A 17,499-nucleotide genomic window follows, 5' to 3' on the forward strand; every position below is an offset into this window, starting at 1 on the left:
CACACCTTTTACGGCAAATAATATTCTCTTGTACGGATATACCACACCTTATTTACCCATTCATAGGTCGACAAACATTTGGATTGCTTCTAGAGCGTATCTTTCTGTTTTGACTTTATTCGTGAACTCTGTAAATGTATTGCCTCTTCAAGAGAAATATCAAAAATTACACTGCTATTAGACAATGTAGACCACAGAGAAGGCAGATGGGGACACAGGGGCGGATTCATTAAAAAGTTGGAAAGTGTGGCAGAAAATAGAAAGCATTCCAAAATAAAAGGAAAAGGGACAACAAATTGTAATTACTTGTGTTGGAGTTATGCGGTTATAACACAATTTATAATTTTTTCAAGCATGAAAGCACTTGAGAACCCGTTTGGGACACAGACTGGGAGTCTCGGCTGGGTTGGGAGACGGGGCTGGACTATGAGGGTCTCCACCCCAGGCTGGGGCCAAGCCAGGGTGTGGTGACACCTATCACTGTCACACGCTGACCAAGTTCCTTGTCTCTCCAACTAAGAGGACGGCTGGGGCTCCTACTTCCCCCTCCAGAGGCAGTAGGGGGCAATTTCCAAGGAGGTATCCTGTGGACAGGACAGCCAGTGGCATTCTGTTCCCTGTTTTGTGCACTGGGCCTCTAAGAATTATTTTGTAGAGTTGCATCTGTTGCTTTAAAACAAAAGGTCTGTAGAGACTCTTACGGGAGAAATAATTCTGGGCTTGGGAGTCAAAAGACCAGTTTTTAGTTGCAGCTCTGAACTTGGATGAGTTACGTGCCCACTTTCCAGATGGAAATAATAATTCTTGCTCCTTCTGTACCTTGGAATATTAGATGGTTCGGAGATAATTAAGGCTTTGAGTTCCTCGGCAGAAAGATGCCTGGAAACACAAGGGGATATTATGATTCCTGTGGCCAGTAGCAGAGACTATGAGAGAAGCCAGTATAAACAATTGAGCTCAGAATAGTAATCTAATCTTCCAGACTTTATCTAGGGGAAGAAGAGAGTCTGAGAAGCTACCCAAACTACCTATCTCCACCACGAACTCACAAGAATATAGTTCTGTACAGTCTAGAGTCTCATTTCACCCCTGTCCCAAATCTGCATGGGTAGGATTATTCCCTTTTTGAAGAGGGAGAAACTGAGGCTCAAAGAAGATAAGAAAGATAAGAAGTGGGACTAGACCCCTGGCCCATGCAGTCCTGCTTATATTCTGAGATGCATCCAAACACAACATGCTTGGTCACCTGGGCTTGCTGGTGGCTATGCAGAATTGAGGATCCCCCTGTGTCACTGCCTCAATTCATCTCTCCTTCAACAGCATCTCTTATGGGCCGCGCGGTGCTGAGTGCTGCGGAGAAAGAGGTGGTATATGGAACCAGGCTCTCAGGGTGCTGCTGGTCCCCCTCGACTCACTCTTACAAGAGGCCACGGCAGAGGCTGCTGGTGGCCTACTCCGTATCCATTCGCCTGGTCTTCCTTCCAGACAGAACCTTGGGTAATGGCTCAGCTGCAAAACCACATTTCCCAGACTCTCTTGCAGGTACAGGTGGACCAATGAAAACTGATCCCAGTTCCTCCTCCTTCCTGCCCACGTGGCTGGTCCTCCAGCCACCCCGTTGGACCATTAGGTGACCTTGAGTAAAGTGGCCGACTGCAAAGGAGAGTGGAAGCGGACAAGATCCCACGGAATCAGCATACCAGCTCAGGTCAGCCTCCCTCCAGCCTACTTTTTATGCAAGAGACAAGCAATCTCCATCTTAAACAGCCCTGGTTATTTCTGGTCTCTGGCATGAACCCATATACATGGGTGGGTTCCCCTGAGTTGGCTTATATACCCTAAACAACGAAGGCTGCCAGGCTCTGCGTTGGCCTGAAGGGGTAGAGGCAGCCACCGCTCAGAAAATAACCAGGCATCCTGGTGAAAAGGACAAGGAGGCCATCTAAACGTCACAGCAGAATCAAAGAATGAATCTTCCAGACCGCCCAGAACTGGGGTCCCCGGCCCAGGGGATCTGCAAAGATCCTGGGACAGGTCCAGCTGACTCACCTCCACCCGTGTGGCCTTCACTCTGGCCCGTGCTCATCTCTCCAGCCCTGTTCCTCACCTCCCGCCCCCCCCCCCCCCCCCCCCCCCGGCCCCGAAGTCTGTGTCCCAAGAAATACCTGACTCACACCCAGCCACATGCATGTTCTCACCACCAGCCCTTTGCACATCATGTGCCGTCTGCCTTAAGCACTCCTCTCCCCACCTCTTGGCCAGACTGACCCCTCCCCCTGCACCCTTTGATTGAACTCTCAAGATACTCAGTCCTTGGGGTGCCTGGGTGGCTCAGTCGGTTGACTTTGACTCAGGTCATGATCTCATGGTCCGTGGGTTTGAGCCCTGCGTCGGGCTCTGAGCTGACAGCTCAGAGGCTGGAGCCTGTTTTGCATTCTGTGTCCCTGTCTTTTTCTGCCCTTCCCCCACTCACATTCGTTCTCTCTCTCTCTCTCTCTCTCTCTCTCTCTCTCTCTCTCTCTCTCCCTCCCTCCCTCCCTCTCTCAAAAATAAACAAACATTAAAAAAAAAAATCTTAATAAAAAAAGATACTCAGTCATTCCATAAACAGCCTTCCCTGACTTACCCAAGCTGGACCAGGACCCCTCCAGAAACCCGCAGGCCCCAGGCTTCTCCTTTCTCAGTGTGCCAGTGTCCGTCTCCTCCCCCGGTCCATCTACCCCTTCAGGGCAGGGACGAAGTACTGGACCTTCTACAACCCCATGTGAAGGCTCTCTGGCCGGAGGACTGCCTGCTCAGGACGTAGCACAATGCCCGGTAGGTGGTAGGTTCTTAATATTGATGAGGTCTGTCCTTGACAGACTCAGAATCTAACACCCAGCCGGCAAACGGCTTTGTTAAACCCCAGTCTCCTCTGCCTCAGATTGCAAAAGTGTTCTCCTTTTCCAGAAATTGCTGGCTTTTATGCTCTGAGAATCATGATGTGCTTCCCTGCAAATGGATTGGTCACCCACCCTCTTTCCTGGGCACACACACTCTCCCCTCTGAGCCCCACAGTGGCCCCCCCTGGGGTAAGGGGCCTCGTTCTGATCTCTGCTTCCTCCCCTCTCCACCCCATGCGGGGCAATGTGCTCCGCTTACAGGAAGGACTGGGAGTTAGTCAATCACCTTGGCTGCGTTTACAGCTTCTGGTGAGGGGAGTCCAATGTTTTGGTTGAAATTGCTAACATGAGGTTTGGACAACACTCCAGATTCCCTGGTTTGTCTCCCTGCCTTCTAAAGTGATAGGGGGTCAGTATCCCTGCCCCCAAGCGACAGGTCTAGAAGGACTAGGTTGAGTTGCTGCTGGCACGGATCTGAGGCGGGCTCCTAGGACAGCAGGAGGCAGGACGCAGCCCCAGGCAGGGGCCAGGTGGTCGGGAGTGCCCCCCCACCAAGCCCAGTCAGATCCCTGCACACACTCAGCTAGAGCAGACAGGCCCAGAGGCCCATGAGTGCCTCGGCCGCTTTCGTAGTCAGCTCTTGTGAGCTCAACTGGTCTTTGGAGAAGAAGGTTCAGCGAATTCTTAATTATAGGCCGTCCCTCCTGCTTTTAATGGCGAGGCTCTGAAAACGTAGTACCTTAATCACATGGCGTTAAATCAAATCACTTTTTTTTTAAGTAGGCTTCCCGTCCAGCATGGAACCCAATGTGGGGCTTGAATTCATGACCCTGAGATCAAGACCTGAGCTGAGATCAAGAGTCAGATGCTTAACCGACAGAGCCACCCAGGCGCCCCTCAAATCACGTTTGAGGTACACTAGTGAGGTTCAGTATGTAAAGGAAACCTGTTAGGAAATCTTTTATAAAGCAAGTTCATTGAACCTTTTTGAAATTCAGGGAGTTTTTTGTTTATGCAGTTTACTTGTGTGAATCTAATTCAAGTTTGCCGGGCACCTAAACCCCTCACTCATCGGTGTCTGTTCTCCTTGTCATCTCTCAAGGGTGCCCCCCTCCCACATTGAGTCTATGGCAGTCGCCAGGAGCCGGGCCCTCCCTCCCTGGGCCCCCAAAAGGGCACACTCTAGAAATTCCGAACGCAAGCGTTGTAGGCCAAATTGTGTCCCCCTCCCGCCCATTCGTATGTCGAAGCCCTAACTCCCGCCACCTCAGAACAGGATTGCATTTGGAGAGGGTGCCTCTCAAGAGGGAGTTAAGGTACAAATGAGGTCACTAGGGTGGGCCTTAATCCATTGGGACTGGTCTCCTTCTAAGAAGGGGAGATCAGAACATAGACACATACAGAGGGAAGGCCCTGTGAGGACACAGCAAGAAGTGCCCATCCATAAGCCAAGGAGAGAGACCTCAGGAGAAATCGCCCCTGCTGACCCCGTCATCTTGGACTTCCAGGCTCCAGAAATCGTGAGCACGTGAATAGGCTGTGTAAGCCCCCCCCACGCCTGTGGCTCTCTGTGGCCGCAGAGCCCTTGCAGACTGACACAGGAGAGCCTTTCCGCGCCCTGTCTCATCCGTCCCACTCTGCCGCTGCTGAGCTCGGTGACCCCGGCTGGCGACAGCAGCCCGGGCTGAGGGTCCTCTACGTCTCCCTCCCTCAGGGGGTTGAGTGAGGATCACATGGCAAAGGTCGGCAGCGTGCTGGCGAGTTCGCTTCGCCCTCACCTTGGCCCGCTGCTGCGTGGCCGATGTCACTTACCCGCAGCAAGGGAGATTTCTCTGTCGCTTCTCACGGTCTCCCAGGTACAGAAAGCCGAAGTGAGAAGGGGATCCTGACACCATAGCCTGGATTTCTGTCTTGAATTAACACTTCACTTTTTTGTTGTTGTTGTTTAAGCGTTGTTACCTATATCCTTAAAGCTGAGACTCACAATGAATCTGTGAAGTAGCCAGGGGTAAAGAAATCTGATTTTCATTTTACAGATGAGGTAAACTGAGGCACAGAAGGAGTGACGGATTTATCTGTGTCCCCGCGACTTGTTCGATAGGACCCTGGCTCCCGGGACTCACATTCCTCTGCTCCCTCCCATCATTCACTGACACCCTAAGTACTCAAACCATCCCCATTATCTGGTCACTCGCTGCTGCAAAACCTTCTGTGGACCAGCCAAGCCCCCGCTGGTCTGCACTATCCCCTGCCCTCAAACCTCCAGTCCCACCATCACCAACTCCGCTGTCACAGACCAGTCAGACTGCCCAAAGAACACAAGCCACGCTCACATGTCACCACCTCCGAGAACATCTTGCCCATTTCTTTCTGAACAGGCGCCACCTCTTCCAGGAGGCCTTCCCTGACTGCTCTCATTGAGTTCTTTCCAGAGCTCTCACGCCCGGCCACATGAGGTGACTCCGAACAGACCTGCCTGTGCTTCGTCTGTAAATTGCTTAACCGTATTAGTCCCTAGAGCAGGGAACACATCTTCCCACCAGCCCGATGTACCAGGGCAAAAAGAAAAGACTCAATATCCCAATCCAACAGAACACCGGTGGTGGAGAAGTTACCTCCGCAACATCAACATGTTCAGAAATAGCTATTTACGAGTTCAACTTTGTAAACATTCTTACCCCCAACACCACCATATTGCAGGAGTACTGGATGTCCACCCTGTCCGACTGGCCTCCAAATGGCACTGTTCCTGTTTCCTTGGACACCCTGACTGCCCCAACCATCTTTGCCTCTGTATCACAAAGCTAATGATTCCTTTTTTTTTTTTAATGTTTATTTATTTATTTATTTATTTATTTTTAATTTTTTTTTTTCAACGTTTTATTTAGTTTTTGGGGGGGACAGAGAGAGACAGAGCATGAACGGGGGAGGGGCAGAGAGAGAGGGAGACACAGAATCGGAAGCAGGCTCCAGGCTCTGAGCCATCAGCCCAGAGCCCGACGCGGGGCTCGAACTCACGGACCGCGAGATCGTGACCTGGCGGAAGTCGGACGCTTAACCGACTGCGCCACCCAGGCGCCCCTAATGTTTATTTATTTTTGAGAGAGAGAGAATGAGAGACAGAGTGCGAGCAGGGGAGGGGCACAGAGAGGGAGTCACAGAATCTGAAGCAGGCTCCAGGCTCTGAGTTGTCAGCACGGAGCCCGAAACGGGGATGCGGGGCTCGAACCCACAAACCGCGAGATCATGACCTGAACTGAAGTTGGACACTTAACTGACTAAGCCACTCAGGCACCCCCAAAGCTAATGATTCTCAAACCAATGCCTACATGAACTCCAGGTGTTACTATTGGAAGATTCCACGGGTCTTTCTTTAAAGATGACCCCCTATTATAAGACTAGACAATGAAGGCAAGAATTTTTGTCTCTTTTGTTCACTGGCTGTATTCCTTGCTCCTAGAAAAAAACAACACGAAACAAAACTCTGGTACATAGATGCTGCTCAATATTACTTATTGAGTACGTCTGTTGAATAAATGAGACTATTAACTCTGTTTCTTAGACTTTTAAAAAAATTTAATGATTGAATCCAAATCCAAATCCGCAGTCTCTCAGCCAGGCCCTGACCTACGTGGGTTCCTGGTGGTGAGGTATTGCTCGCCAAAGAGGAGTGCCAGGAAGCCCTGTCCTTTTGGGATCCAGTGTTCTTTATCCCTTCCCAAAAGTCCCTGTCTTTTCATCCAGCCATGGCGATCCTCGAGGAGATTTCTGCAGCTTTCCCAAAGCTGTCATTTCCTTCTGGATGACACAAAGGGAAACACCTCTCAAAGGGGCGTGGGAGAGGAAGAGGCTGGCCCCGAGGCGGCAGCTGACATCCCAACTATCACCGTCAAAATGGAGCAGTGGAATGGGGTGACGGCCCACAGTTTGGGAAGGCCATCCCTAATGTCCCTGCTGCGTCACGGCTGAACCAGCCTCTCCCCTCCTGATCCTCGAGAGGGCAATCCCCACACACAAACCCTTCCAGGCCCGGAAAAATAACTCTTTCTCTTCTAAGTGCCTCCCCTGAGGGGGTGCCCAGTCACAAGACCTAGTTTGGGGTTTTACCTCCTCTCCTCCTCTCAACTTTGGGGAGACCTACTACGTGCCGCTCAGTGAGAGGGTTACAAAGATGGACTGGGGTCCCCGGAGCTCACAGTCGGGAGAGGAAATTCTGCAAAAGCACGCAGCCGCGGTGGCTGGGGCTCAGCATTGTGGGGAGGGTTACATCAGCCCCTGGGAGACCACTGCAGTGTCCAGAATGGGGACAGGCTTCCTCAAGGGTTCCAGGCAGGAGGCTCTGGGATAAGCCAGAAATGCAGGAAATGCAGGAGGTTCTCAAATCACAGCCTTGGGCCAGGTTGGAAGGGAGAGCTCCCACCCCAGGTAATAATCCGAGCCCCCCGGTTTCAGATCACATCCTCCAAAGCCTCCAGAGGCTTCCTACATTACTATTGAGTCCAAGTTCCTCCAAGTCCACCCACGATCTGGCCCCTAGGACCTCGCTGCCAGTTGGCCACCTTCTCCCCCTTGCTCATTGCCCTCCAGCCCCAGCGGCCTTGAGCTCCCCAGGCAGACAATGCTCCCGGGCCCTCCCAGATACTTCCCACTTCCTCCGGGATCTGCCCTTACCACCCTCCGGTCACCACTCCTCTCCCAGACGCCTGGCCCTTGGCCTTGCATTATTCCCCTCCATAGCATGCCCTCCTCTGTGGTCAGCTCCAGGAGGGGGGTCAGTCCTGCCCACAGCTTCACCCCCCGCAGCTAGAATGGGGCTTGGGATAGTGCAGTGCATACTGGCTCAATAAATGAGTGAACTCCCCTTCCTTTACACACCACACACTTGCCTGTCGGTGGGTTGAACCTGTGTGTGTGTGTGTGTGAGGGCAGCGCACCGGGCAAGGCTGGGGGCCAGAATGCCCGGTGGCCACAGCCTCGGTCTGTAAAATGGGCTGGCAGCCCTGCTGAGGTTAAAAGGCGCACAGAGCACACCAAGATCCCTGGCTCAAGGGCACCATGTTCCCACAAAGAATTGTTAGTTCAGCTCTATAAGCTGCCTCGTGACAGCCCTTGGGCTGCTGGCTGACCTGCCCTGGCAGAGGAAAGGGAGCGACCTCAGGAGGCTGGACCAAGAGACACAGGTGCAGGACAGCCACACACGCGGGCCCAATCTTCCCACCTTGCACGACGGTTCTCCGGGCAAGGGTTTTATCTGCATTTCTGGGTGGTGTGCCCAAGCCACGCGATCTGCCTGTCCCCCAAAGCACACAATGGGGATCCTACTACCCCTCCTAAGAGCTGATAAGCACTGTCAGCAGGCACTGTCCTAAGCACACGAAATAGGCAGTACGATGACCCCATTTTACAGAAGTAAAGCTCAAGACCCATCTGTCCCTGGTGTCTGTGGCTGGCTCCGTGATGAGGTAGAAGGTGCACAAGACTGAAAGTGAGAGGATGTGGCCTCTGTTTCTGCTGTCAGCTGCGAAGTCCTACGTGAGACTTAATCTCTTCGAGCATCTATGTAGAGTGACAATAATAATACCTGCCCACTCCACACAGGAGGCAGGGGAGCACTTGGCAAATTCATAAAATACGACACAGATGAGTGGCAGCTGGTGTTATTTAAGGGTGTGACAATCCTGGTGATTTCTCAGCTGTTTCCTGTAGGGGAAGGGACGGAAAAGCCCTCGACAGCCGGGAAGGACAAACTAAAAAGAGACACTCCGCGGTGACACAGCAGAGCTGCGGAGCTCGAGCTTGGGATCTATGGAAAACAGTGGGGACATCGGCCATAAACAGGACTTGAAACAAATGAAAAACCTAAGCTGAGGAAGTATGCTAGAGGAGAGCCAGGCTTTGGGGACCCTCATCAAGGCCTCAGAGGGGGCCATCTGTAGCACATGGAGCTGCCCCAGGACTGTGGCACTGACCCGTGGTCATCCCCACATGGGCGGTATCACCCCGCAGGCCTGCGAGGTCCCGGCTTGCCTTCCATGCAGCAGGCAAAGCATTTGCCTCCCACCAAATCCCCTTTTGCTCTGGGACCTTCTGGGCCTGTGGGACTCCCAAGGACCAAACTGGTCATGCCTGAGACAGCAGGAGCACAGCGAGGGAGCATTTCTCAAGAGGTGGCTCATGAGAACAAGGAAAAATCCCAATTTGCATAAACCGAGGGACAGCAAAGAGTGGCCTGAAAAGCGCCCCCCCAAAAAATCTGAAGATTTTTTAAACGCCTTTCCCCCAAATCAAGAATCTCCAGCAGAGGGGCGCCTGGGTGGCGCAGTCGGTTAAGCGTCCGACTTCAGCCAGGTCACGATCTCGCGGTCCGGGAGTTCGAGCCCCGCGTCGGTCTCTGTGCTGATAGCTCAGAGCCTGGAGCCTGTTTCCGATTCTGTGTCTCCCTCTCTCTCTGCCCCTCCCCTGTTCATGCTCTGTCTCTCTCTGTCTCAAAAATAAATAAACGTTGAAAAAAAAAAAAAAAAAAAGAATCTCCAGCAGAGAAGGGACTGGGGTTCCTGGTTGTTAGGAAGCTTCTTTCATCATTTTGGGGGGGGTCAAGGGGAGGAGTGTGCTGCTGGTTCAGGGAGAAGGTAGTGTTAGGGACTCCGGGGCAGGAGGGGAGCACCTGGAAACAGCCCACCCCATACACCCTCGGGTGAGGCAGGCAGGGACACAAATCTAGGAGAGAAGGCAGTGGCAGCAGGAACCTCAGAATAGGACAGACGATCTACGGGCCAGGGACGTGGGCGGGGGTCCACTAAGAATCAGGAATCCTCTTACGTCACCAAACTGAATAGATACCATTGTTGAGACCAGGAAAACACTAAAGAATAAACTCCCTCAAGACTCCAGTCACCTTCAAACCACCACCAAGATAAAGGTCAGCTTTCCACTGGCAGTAAAAGTGAGTCACCCTCACCTCCCCTGCTCTGAGGAGTCCTTGGGCCCCAAAGGGCAGGGAAGGCTGTAGTTCATCCCTGAAGACTCCCCACTTGTGGGAAAGGGGGGCTCAACCCAGACAGCTACTCTGCATACATGGAAGGCCCCCAAGGGCCCCCCTGCCCCACCCCACCCCCAGCCCCAGGCTCCCCTCTCCCCAAGAAACGCTGCCTAACACCCCCAGCAGGAGGAGTTACCAGCTGCTGGCGGGAGGGAGCTGGGAAGGTGACATTCTGCGTGGGAAGTGCGCCCTTGCTGAATTTTATGGCTCCATTCAGAGGTAAATCACTCTGGCCCTGGGAACTGGCTCCAAATAGATTTACTGGTTTTAATACTTGTTTGGGGGCATTGCAATTAATTGAAAGATGCCTTCTTCCAGTTACTGTTCTGAGATGGGGACCTGGGTCTCAGAGCACTCATTTTTATTGGGCATAATTACGATCGTCTAGAAACGGTGTTTGCCTGGAGTCCTCGTTCCCAGGGAATAACGTTCTCTCCAAGTCCTGGCCGGCCTGAGTTCCCAACAACCCGGGCCAATTCATCCTACTGAAAACGAAAGAAGCTAAAGTCCCCTCTACGAGCATAGGACCCTACTAATCTGCTAACCTGTCGGCCTCCTGAGGTCATCAGATACGGTCCGAGGACCCTGTAGGCTGCAGAGAGAGGAGCCGAGGAATAAGGGGAAGATGCTGATCACCCCCACATCAGTTCTACCAGCTGCCCCTGCTCTACCCAGTTTCCACAGGAGGCCACCAGTGAGCAGCAACATGGAACAGTGGGTAAGCACATCGACTCTGGAGCCAGACTGCTGACTTTGAGTCTTGCTGTTGCCATTTCCTAGCTGTGTGACCTTACCCAAGTTACTTAACCTCTCTGTGAACTCCGTCTCAATTTTCTCTTCTGAACAATGGGGCTGATAATAATACTCATCTCAGGGGCGCCTGGGTGGCTCAGTCGGTTAAGCGTCCGACTCTGGCTCAGGTCATGGTCTCAGGGCTTGTGGGTTCGAGCCCCGTGTTGGGCTCTGTGCTCACAGCTCAGAGCCTGGAACCTGCTTCGGATTTCTGTGTCTCCCTCTCTCTCTCTGCCCCTCCCCTGCTCGTGCTCTGTCCCTCTGTCTCTCTCAAAAATAAATAAACATTAAAAAAAATTTTTTTTACATAATACTCATTTCTTGGATTTTTATCAGGATTAAACTAGTCAATAACGTTAAAGCACTTGGTACAGTGCTTGGCATGTGATAGCTATTAAACGAACTGCCTAAAAAAAAAAAACTTCAAAGCTATTTGAAGAAAGAACTTTGTGCCTAGAACGAAGTTTGAAAACCATTATTCTGGACCAGGGGTCCACAAACTTTCTGGAACGTGCCAGAGAGTAACTATTTTAGGCCACAGGGTCTCCGCTGCCACTAGCCAGAAGCAGTCACAGACACTTAAAGCAACAGGTGTGACCGTGTTCCCGTAAAACGTCACTTGGAAAAGCAGGCGTTGGGCCAGCTTGGGTCTGTGGGCCACAGCCTTGCTAACCCCAGGACTAGAACAAGTTCCCTGCTTTACGGATGAGGAAGACAGAATGGGGAGCCGGACCTCACGTCTGCCTTCCCAGGCCAGGGCCCATTCTAAACTCAAGAGCCCAGAAAGGTAGAGAGAAGTAGCCAATGTCGCCTGCAGGGCGTGGCCTGTTGTGTTCTGCCAGCTGAAGAGGGCACTGTGAGAAAAGGTGACACTGAGGTCGTTGCTTTCCAGCTACGACACACACACACGCTGGGCTCCTGAGGGTGGGCACGGGGGGGGGGGGTGTCTCCTGATTCATCTCCATAGCGTCCCTTGTCATGGCAGGCTCTGAGAAGGCCGGTAAGCACGGATGCCATGCGGGGGAAGGCCCCCAGCCAGGAGAGCCAAGGGCCTGCGCGCCCTCATCTCAGTGAATTCTGGGAGTGGTTATTAAGTGAAGAAGCCCCCCCATACCCGTGACAAGGGGAAGCCACTTGTTGAAGAGCTACACTATAAAAGGGACTTTACACAAAACACTCACTCACTCTAACTGAGTTCAAACGAAACAAACAGGGTTTTATAAACATTTCCTTCTTCATCCCGCCACAAAAGACTGTGAAATCTTCAGTGAAGATGCGTGAAGGGAGAAGGTCTGTGAGAAGGAAAGATGCTCCCTTTCTGTGAGACCAGTGCTGGTGGTTCAACATGGCCCCCAGAACGTCTGACGCTGCTCGCTTCAAGAAGTGGGATCTTTGTCCCTTACCCCCGAACGCAGACTCGGTGACTGCTTGACCGATGGCGACAACTTCACAACTGAGCCAGCGTCCGGTCCGGCCTGTAAGAAACTGGCAGCTGCTCCTTCCTGTTTCTTTGGGACATTCACTTTGGAACCCAGCCACCGTGCTCTGAGGAAGCCCGAGCAGCCCCACGGACGGAGAACAGCCGGCCTAACTCGCCAGCCACGGGAAGGAGCCATCTTGGAAGTGGCTCTGCGCCAGGGTCCAGGTTGAGCCGTCCCGGCTGACACCGGGTGGAGGCAGAGGCCAGCTGCACCTGTCGGGCACCGCCCAAATTGCAGACTCTTGAGCAGACGGGAGGGCTGTTACCGTTTACGTCACTCAATTTTAGGGTGCTTTGTTACACGGCAATAGAAACTAGAACAGGCAGTAAACATCCACCATTTGCTCAGGTCACAAAGCTACTTGCTTCCACACCTAACACAGGCAACTGTTCTGTTGTTTGTTAGGAATTTGGGGGATGGGATGGGAAGGGCCCCTGATTTAACACCGTTATATTAATAAAGGAGTATGATATTGTGATTTATGATAAGAAATATAGATTCGGTCACCTACCGTTCCTAGTTCAGAGTTCCTAAATCTCTTGGAATTTACGAGAGAAAAAGGCGTCTTGTTATTCATAAGCCCCTTTCTGCCCAAAGAGGGTTTATGTTAATGAGGGAACTCTTGGAAAGCACCTAAGGATGGGGCAGGTGGCCAGCGAAATAACCACGTGGTTAGAAAGTGGGAACTTTCAGTCCTACCCCCGACCTCCGGGAAGGGAACAAGGGCTGGAGGTTGATCAGTGGCCAATAGCCAGTGATTTGATCAACGGTGCCTATGTGATGAAGCGTCCCTAAAAACCTACAGGATGGGGTTCAGAGAGCTTCCAGTTGGTGGGCACATGAAGATTTGGGGAGAGTAGCGTGCTCCTAGGGGACATGGGAGCTCTTTGCTCTTTCTACATGCCTTGTCCCACGCGTCTCTTCCGTTTGGCTGTTCCTGAGTTACATCCTTTTAGTTCTGTGAGCCGCTGTAACAGATTAATCAAACCTAAGGAGTGGGGTCACTGGAACCTCCAATCTGTAGCCAGTCAGAGGCGTCTGAATTTGGTGTGTGCGTTGGGGGAAGGTGTCTTAAATGACTAAACCCTTAACCTGTGGGATCTCTGGGGCAGGGAAGGGGATGTGTATATCTTGCAGGACTGAGCCCTTCTCCTGTGGGATCTGACCTTATCTCTGACGCAAGGGGGTGTCTTGTAGGACTGAGCCCTTCTCCTGTGGGATCTGATCTTATCTCCACATAGACAGTGTCAGTATTGAGCTGAACTGCAGAATACCCAGCTGGTGTCAGAGAATCGTTTGGTGGTGGGGAAACCCCATACACACATCGTATTGGGAACATAGGAGCTAAGATATTTGGGAGGAAACTAAAAAGAGAAAATACGTCTCAGGAGGTAGGGCCAATATATTTTATCACAAAAATCTTTTTGATTTGTATAAGCACATCAACAAATTTGAGAATGAGACCCTAGAGTCCCAATTCAGATATAAGATGACAATCGAGAGAAACCCTGATTTCAAATATTCAAATGCATATCCTGATTTTTGGTTCAGAAAATATGGTCACCGTTGCTCACAAGGCAGAAGAGACTATTCTGGCCTAAAAATGTTGAGTCCTGTGTTACAAGTGGTGATCTCCACTTCAAGATAGATAGATAGACAGACAGACAGACAGACAGACAGATAGATAGATGAAATAAAACAAAACTATGACAGGTTTATTGGAACGAGTTAGATCTAAAATGTACCCCTTAGTTACCTCTATACAAGAGTATTTATTATTGGTTGGGAAATGGATGTCAAATAGAACACTCTTTATTATAGCACATTAGGTGCTAAGATCTTTCCAACAATTAAATGTATTAACTGCCATTGTGTTAAAGTTATTCAGGTGCCAATTAAGAAGTTTCTGGTTATCTGGGTGCCTGGGTGGCTCCGTTGGTTCAGCATCAGACTCTTGGTTTTGGCTCAGGTCATGATCTTGTGGTTTGTGGGATCAAGCCCTGCATCGGGCTCTGTGCTGTTGAGAAACCTGCTTGGGATTCTCTCTCTCTCTCTCTCTCTCTCTCTCTCTCTCTCTCTCTCTCTCTCTTTCTCTCTTTCTGCCCCTCTCCCACTAGCACACACGTCCATGCTCTCTCTCTCAAAATAAATAAACTTTAAAAAAAGAGCAGTCTCTGGTTATCCAAATGCTGGATAACAGAAGTCATGGTTTAAAAGTCTAAATTTGTTGAAGCGCCTGGGTGGCTCAGTCGGTTAAGCGTCCGACTTCGGCTCAGGTCATGATCTCACGGTTTGTGGGTTCGAGCCCGGTGTCGGGCTCTGTGCTGACAGCTCAGAGCCTGGAGCCTGTTTCAGATTCTGTGTCTGCCTCTCTCTCTGCCCCTCCCCCACTCGTGCTCTGTCTCACTCTGTCTCAAAAATAAATAAACATTAAAAAAAAATTTTTTTAAGTCTAAATTTGCAAAAAAAGTCTAAATTTGCTTTTGAAAGAAACTGGACTATATAAAAGGGCTCTTTGCTTTAAAAAAATATTTACTAAGATTGTCTTTAGTTAATGACCATCTTTTGTGAATACAAATCACAATCCTATATCTAAATGTTTCATATGAATAAATATTTAGGAACCCACATTTGTTACATGAGAAGAGGTAGCCTTGGGCTGAAATGGGACATGTATTATTCAAAACTGTCCTAATGCCAGGTGACATAAACCCAACCCAAACTTGCTTATGCAGTCTTTCCCACAATTCACCACCTTGGAGTTGTCTGTCATACTCGTCTGCCGGTTGTAATATTATTATTGACCCTGTCCTGACTTTTTATTAAACTTAGCATCCTGTTAAGCAATAATGAAATCACAAGTTCCATGTACTAGCTTTTTCTTTCCTTTGGTGCACATTTAAATGTTTAAAATTTTGTACAAGTTTTAATTTTTTTTTTATAAGTCATAGATATTCAACTGAAAATCAGCCTATACTCCATCAATAGTTTGAATGCCTTACTTTAAGGTATTGAAGTCGATGGGGGGCGGGGGGGGTGGTGGTTACTGAATGGAGAACCAGCCCTTGATTTGTTTTCTCACTGGACAGTGTGCTATGTGACCTTGGCCAAGTCACTTTGGTCTCTCTTGCCTCAATGTCCCCATTGGAAAAAGCACATTAGCCCTGCCAATTTCCCAAGAACACCAAGAATAATAACTGGGTGGCTCAGTCTATTGAGCATCTGACTCTTGGTTTCAGCTCAGGTCAACATCTTGCGGTTCATGGGTCAGAGCCTCGCATCAGGCTCTGAGCCAACGGGGTGGAGCCTGCTTGGGATTCTCTCTCTCTCTCTCTCTCTCTCTCTCTCTCTGCCCTTCCCCTGTTCGTTCACTCTCCCTTTCTCTCTCTCTCAAAAAAATAAATAAATGAATAACAAATAAAGAGAAAAATAACCCTTGATGCGGCCGACAACAGCACAGACCACGTGATAATGGACAGTCGCGTCCACAGCAATCAGACCTGCTCTGTGTCCATTCACCCACTGGGACCTGAGGGCCTCTTCTCGGCCCTGAATGCTAGAGTCAGAGCTTGGGATTCTGGAACTACGGAGGTCCTAAGCAGGCCGTGGGGGAACCGGAAACTTGACACTTAGTACTTTTCTGGTTCTGAAATCCATTACAGATACGTTAAGTAAACTCGCCTCTAACGAGGTCACTGAAATCACTAAAGCCCTATGAGGACAAACCAGGAGCTGGGCTATCAGAGGTTAAAACCAGGTCCCTGAGTGCCCACAGGCAGCCCAGCCAACCTCCTTCCTGGTCTGATGCCCCATCTTCAGCCTGCAGAACCCCGGAACGATGCCATCCCGCTGTCCTCGCCTTTATCCTCACCTGCCATCTACCTGGGTCAAACGCGATGTGGAAACAAGAGCAGGCTAAGGATGCAGCAGTCTTTGGCTCAACCTGGGCTCCCCAGCCTCTGCCGCCGTGGCTGGTTTCTCTCTGGCATGAATAAGGCCGCAGTAGGCCGCGTTTGTTTCACCCAGAGGAAGGAAACACTTTAAATCACTCCCCAGCAACACGTACCCCAAACGGTTCAAGGGATCTAACTCAAAGCCCACCTCCTTAAAAGATCGAGAATGGGCCCTGGCACGGGGAGGAGATAATTTCCACCTTATTGAAAAAATTAACTCTGGGGGCGCCTGGGTGGCTCAGTCAGTTGAAGGTCCGACTTCGGCTCAGGTCATGATCTCGCGGTCTGTGGGTTCGAACCCCACGTCGGGCTCTGTGCTGATGGCTCAGAGCCTGGAGCCTGCTTCGGATTCTGTGTCTCCCTCTCTCTCTGCTCTTCCCCTGCTCGTGCTCTGTCTCTCAATATAAACATTTAAAAAAATTTTTTTTTTAAAGAAAAAATTAATTTTGTAGGGAAAGAGCAAACTGCCATGCCAGAGGTCCAAATGGCCAAGTCGGGCCGACCCAGGGCTGCCACCTTAGGTGTGGGCAGATGCCAAGGATGACATCAGAGGGATTTTTCCTTTCCTGTGCCAGGCCATGCTGAGCATATAATCCCTACCTCTGGCACTGGGCCTGGCACTGAGAACCTCAGAGTGAGACGATCAGGGGTGTTAGATACTTCCTCATCCAATCCCTGAGGTTACTGAGAGAAAACATCCAGAGGTGATGTGCCCAAGGTCACCCAGGTCACCAGCGGCAGACCCGGGACCAGTGACCTTGTCAGATCACTACCAGGAAACCTCAGCCGAGCCTGTCAATCTCCACGTGTGATACTTCAGAGGCACCATGAGAGCAAAATTGACTAAACCACCTATTAGCTGTGTGACTGAGGGTAAATTACTTAACCTCTCTGTGCCCTCATTTTCTCAATGATAAAAGAGAGGGTGTGAAGGCTAATTAAGATAACCCAAGTAAAGTGCTCCCTAAGCAATTATCACTGGAGCACCTCACAGATGTCAGGTTTTTAAAGTTATTGTTAAATTGCCCGAAGGGTTTCGGGAGAAATACCACCTGTCCCATCCCTGGGTTGACAGACAGTCTCCCCTGCTGCCCAAACACAGCCGCTCACACAGAAAAGTCCGGGTTTTGGAGCCACACGCCTGGCGTTGTAGCCTGGACGAGAAACACTTATTTTCTCACAGTTCGAGAGGCTAGAAGTCTGGGATTCAGATCAGCACGCTGGTTTCTTCTGAGTCCTCTCTCCTTGGCTTGCAGATGGCCGCCTCCTCCCTGGGTCCTCACCTCCCAGGTGTCCCGTCTCCCCTGTGTCCTTATCGCCTCTTCTTTTAAGGGTACCAGTGTTGTTGGTTT

General features: G+C 50.7%; 1 protein-coding gene and 1 long non-coding RNA gene across 10 annotated transcripts in view; one reads left to right on the forward strand and one right to left on the reverse strand.

Annotated features, from left to right (window-relative positions):
* Positions 1-17,499, reverse strand: part of CTIF (cap binding complex dependent translation initiation factor) — a 299,569-nt gene that overhangs the window by 269,895 nt on the left and 12,175 nt on the right. The gene's annotated exons all lie outside the window — the stretch shown is intronic.
* On the forward strand, positions 1,608-3,864 carry LOC121032952 (uncharacterized). 2 transcript variants are annotated; one of them, XR_005791613.1, is made up of 3 exons: positions 1,608-1,708; positions 2,589-2,817; positions 3,666-3,864. It is a non-coding gene; the product is annotated as an uncharacterized LOC121032952 (long non-coding RNA). The 2 variants fall into 2 exon arrangements; XR_005791612.1 differs by lacking the exon at positions 3,666-3,864 and adding an exon at positions 2,950-3,148.

The sequence above is a fragment of the Herpailurus yagouaroundi genome, unplaced genomic scaffold (genome assembly GCF_014898765.1).
Source record: "Herpailurus yagouaroundi ecotype Mexico unplaced genomic scaffold, PumYag 142, whole genome shotgun sequence".
NCBI lineage: Eukaryota > Metazoa > Chordata > Mammalia > Carnivora > Felidae > Herpailurus > Herpailurus yagouaroundi.